Source organism: Phascolarctos cinereus, unplaced genomic scaffold (genome assembly GCF_003287225.1).
Source record: "Phascolarctos cinereus isolate Bilbo 61053 unplaced genomic scaffold, phaCin_HiC Scaffold_726;HRSCAF=1367, whole genome shotgun sequence".
Taxonomy (NCBI): Eukaryota; Metazoa; Chordata; class Mammalia; order Diprotodontia; family Phascolarctidae; genus Phascolarctos; species Phascolarctos cinereus.
Genome location: NW_027556098.1, coordinates 415,854,005 through 415,859,059, shown reverse-complemented (window position 1 = coordinate 415,859,059; position 5,055 = coordinate 415,854,005). Strand labels below are relative to the sequence as shown.

Here is a 5,055-nt window from a genome sequence, read left to right as displayed (position 1 = left end):
AAAACAAATTCTCACATTGGCCACATCCAAAATTGCGTCTCTCTCTGCATTTGAAGTCCATCATCTCTCAGGAGGTGGACAATGGGCTTCATCTTGGGGTCTTGGACTGTATGATTTATCCTTGCATTGTTCAGTTTTACCACTCTTGAAAAGTTGTTTTTCCTTATGCTATTGTATGTACATTATCCTCCTTGCTCTGCTCACTTCACTTTGCATCAATTTGTGAAAATCCTTCCAATTTCCTATGAATTTGTCCATTTCATAATTTTTATGGTATAATAACATTCTGTTCCATTCATACACCAAAAATGTTAATACGTAGACCAGTCTAATTGTCGAGTTGTGGCCAATGCAAAAAGAATCGCAAGAAACATTTGGAAAATATCAGTCATGTTCTTCTTTCTTTGATATTTTCAGTGTTTAGACTTATTAGTGTCATTGCTGGGCAAAGCATGTGAATAGTGTAGGCAGTTCTGGAAAAGAGTTCTAGATTATTTTTCCTGCACTGCAGAACAGTAGGATGACTCAAGGGCAAGTCACTTAACCTATCTGTGCCTCAGTCTCTTTCTTTATAAGATTGAGATAACGATAGTACCTACCTCCCAGGATATTGTTTTTGTGAGGGGGCAAAGAAATAAAATAAAATATTTGTGAAGTGCTTTGGAAACTTCACAGGACTTACGAATGTGAGCTTTTATTACGGTGATTATTTTCATCTTTTGCCATTTTACCTATTTAACAAGTGCTTGATGTCACTTCCATTAGCATTTGTAGTATGTTTTCTCATATGGTTGTTGACAGCTTTTATTTCAAGCCTTGACAATTACCTGTATATAATATTATCCATTTATTTATCGGAAAATATCTCCCAGTCTTATAAATTTGAATCAGTCCCTTATGTCTATTTTTATGGGAGACTCTTATAAAACAAAAAGCAAACAAACAAACGAAAAACTTTAAGCAAAGACTTTTCCTCCAGTTACTCATTTGTCTTCTGATTTTAATTACAATAATTTTGTTTATACACAACATTTTTAAATTTTATAAAATAAAAATTCTTCCTTTTCTTGCTAAAATCCTCTTTATCCTTTAGTCATGAACATATCTTCTATCCGTAGATCTAAAGCACATTTCCCAGGGGATTCTGATGTGAGAGCTGAAAATTCTGCCTATATATTGTAGCAGAAAGTGATTAATCACATTGCCTCATACTCTGAATAATTCCTGTGCTTACAACTGCTAAGTGAACTGAACCAGGTGATGCATCCTGTTTCTACTGTGTTGACTCTGGTTCTGCACTCTCCTGAATGATCACAAGGCTCATGGAGCCTTAAGACTTGAGACAATCAAAAGGCTCAACAATTCTAAGAACTTGGAGACTATTCTCACAGGAACTAAAAATGTCTGTATTGTCTCCAAAAATGCCTGCAGTTACGGGCCTACCATGAGCACTGTTTACTGAAGACTTAAGAATGGCTGTGTTGGGTCCCAATTTTTTGTGATTTTCCAGCTTAAACATCCTACCTCTGTCACAAGCAAGTAAGCCCTCCTTCTCAAGAGCACTTTGCTTGGAAGTCCCTTTTCCTCAGTCTGAAATAAACTGTCATTTGATTGCTGACTCATCTGCCTCTGGCCTCCTTTGTTCAGTGCTGGCCATCCATAGGTTAGAGACTGGTCTAGTTTGGACTACATTTAAAATTCTTTTGTCATGGCCAAAGGACCATGTTGTGGTACATGACACTTGTGACTGTGACATATAGTGGGTTAAAAAGTAACTTTCATATATTTAACAAAATTAATAAAAATTACAAGAAAAAGAGGTGGAGAATGTTGTTGTTTTTTAGCCATGTATCTGTCCCTTCATGACTCCATTTGCTTTTTTTTTTGTGGCAAAGGTATTAGAATAGTTTTCATTTGCTTCTCAAGTGGATCCATTTTGCCAGGCAATCATAGGTTAAGTGACTTGCCCAGGGTCACACAGCTAGGAAGTGTTTGAGGCTGGATTTGAACTCAGTTCTTCTTGACCCTGGGCCCAGTACTCTATCCACTGAGGCGTGAGGTGTCTCTAAAACACAGACAATATTATATCTTACAACAAAGTCATTATGCAACTCAAAGAGACCCCTAATGTATGGTTCAGTGGCCTCTGTTTCTATTTGAGTTTTACATCATTGTTCTAATGAAAGGAAAAGTAGGTTTGAAATCAGGAGACACAAGTTTAAGAAATAACCATGTCACTTGTATCAGTGTCATCAAAAACATATCTCAGCAAGAACACTCTTCTAAAAGAGGAAAGAGTTTGAATACATGATCACAGAGTTCCTTTGTAAATCCTTAGATTCCACCATTCCTTTCCCTCTCCTACTAACTTAGAAAGACACTTGTTTGTTACAGTGTTAGGGCAGAATTCTGGGAATGAGTATGGTTGAGGACAGTGTGACACAGGAGAAATTGTCTCTTATGCCACAGAGCATGCCAATATTTGAGGACTTGAGAATGAAAGAAGATCAGCACAAAAGGGCTGATGGCTGGGAACCATGCAGCTAGGAGGTCTGAGGAAGCCACAAGCCAGAGTGGATGTTTGTCAATTTTTAGTTGGTAAATTGACAAGCTAGAATTAATGGAATAAAAGGAGACATAAATGATCACTAGTAGGAGAACAGCATGGGTGGCTCTTTTCTCAGGGAAAGTTCTAGGAGAGACATGAGAATTGTGAATATATTGGACTTGCTGATGGTGTCTGTGCAGGAGAAGCACTATGTAGGCACTGGAACAGGTCATGAATCCCATACATATAATATCAGGCACAGAAAAGATAATTGCAAAAAGTGCAGCATTAAAAGAGGCAGGAGTTAAAATTGAACAATATCCCAGATGCCATGTCTTTGTATCATTACTCTGATACCTTGAGTTATGCATAGTCCCAAGCAAAGTGAAATTTATCAGCAGGTAGTAGCACCAGCAGAGGAAACAGGAGGGGACAATGCACTTTGGGGCTTTGATTTTGAGTGCTGCCCACCTGGAATCATTGGGACTGATGGTGATGACCTGAAAACCACTCAAGAGGCAGGTCATGCTGAGGCAAACACTCCTGGCAATAGCATAAAGATAAACAATAAATTTACACCCAATGGGATCCAAGTATTTTTTGAAGCCCAAACAGACAATTATTTGAGGGATCCCCTTGGAGAGCAGCACTTTTGAGTTGGCCAAAGCTAAGTGGGCAAAAAGGCATTCTATGGGCCTCAGCTTGTGGCCAGTGAGTAAAGTGAAGGTGTACAGGCCCAGGAGGAAGAAATTCCCAAGAATCCCAACTCCCATCTAAATAAGGAAGAGCATGCCCAACACCAGGTAAATAAGCATCATTTTGTCCAAGTCTTAGGAAGAAGAATTGGGTTCAGTGCTCAAAAAACCTAGGAGAAAAGCAAAGATTTGTTAAATTTCTGAAGGGTGTTATCCAAGAGAATTGGGCTCCTTTTGGGCACCACTGGGAAAGCCTGTGTGTTGGGCTAAATTTTGATATAATTCACCTTGGGAGGGGTTGGGCCCACTGAGACTGGTTTGTATTTTTTGTATTTTTCCTTGGTAGCCAGGATGTGAAAATTAGCAAAATATGAAGAAATAACATAGATATGACACGTAAAGTCCATCTTACAATGCTGAGCCTCTTTTTCGTGTTAGGGCTTTTGACCCTGCTGCTGGAAGAATGAATTCATTAGTTCAATTCCAAAAGGCTACATGTCAGAGAATATTTTCAAAATGCATTGTAAAAATATGATAAATAAAAACATAATAATAAAAAACAGATTAAAATGAGAAATTACCACAGAAAATCATGTTTCCCTGGGCAAGACAATCACTTTTCACATTCTTAGCAATTTCATCTTTTTAATAGAATAAAAATAATTTTAGCAACATATTTGTTGTGATCAAATGAGATAATATGGCAAGTGATTTTCTAGCTTTTAGGCATTATAAAATATTAATTTAATTATTTTATTTATTAATAATAATCCAGCAACTTAAGCTTAGAAAAATGATGAACTTTAACTGCTGGGCCCTTGGGGGAAAAATACACATTATTACATTTTTGTTGCAATAAAGGTAGCCAGAAATGTTTCAAACCTTATGTTGAAATAATTTTAGGAATCACAAAACTAATTTAACCATTTAACCAAATAAAATATCTTTTAAAAAAGGAAATTTCCTGTCTGCCCCATATATAATATCAGATCATTAATTATGAGTAAATCCCAAAGCAACCAACAAATCCATTAATTGTATAATGTTTTTGTAAATTTGCACATTGATATAAGATAATGTAATTCTATAACAAAAGTCAAACATAAAGATCCAAGTAGTTAAAAATAAGTATTTGTTAAATGCAAATTATATGCCAGGTAATGTCCAAAGTGCTTGGGATACTAATAAAAGAAATAATTCTGACCCTCAATTAAGTTAAAGTCTTTCAGAAGTACAAAAATATAGAGAGACAGAGCCAAGATGGTGGAGCAAAGGCAGGGACTCACCTGAGCTTTCCCTCAAATGCCTCAAAATACCTTTAAATTATGACTCTAAACAAATTCTAGGGCAGCAGAGCCCACACAAAGAGTGAAACAATTTTCCAGCCCAAGATAACTTAGAAGGTCAGTAGAAAAGGTCTGTGGCACCAGGATGAGAGAGGAGCCCAGTCAAGTGCAGGCTGCACCAACCAGCTCAGATGGGGCCCCAGTAAACCAGGCGCAAGCCTTAAGGTGACTGAGTCAGTGGCAGTCATGGTGGATTACAGACTTCTTAGCCCATAGACGGTAAGGGGATTGGACTGCGTATTAGAAGGAGATTTACAGGGGTCCTTCTGCTGACACCAGGGGCAGGACTCTGTTGCATTGCCTACACTTGGATCTGGCTCACAGACCTGTGTTTCAGTCCCAGTATGAGGAAGAGCACTAGCACAGCAGAGCTTGTGGCCGCAGGGGAGTAGGGGATCTGGTCACAATTCCAGGCTTGAGAAGAGTGCTTGTGGTTGCTCACAAACCAGTGCATGGTGCAGGAGAA

General features: G+C 38.1%; 1 pseudogene; it reads right to left on the bottom strand.

Moving 5' to 3' along the window:
* Nucleotides 1-2,388: 2,388 nt before the first annotated feature.
* Nucleotides 2,389-3,366, bottom strand: LOC110220025 (vomeronasal type-1 receptor 1-like; annotated as a pseudogene).
* Between the last annotated feature and the right edge of the window lie 1,689 nt (nucleotides 3,367-5,055).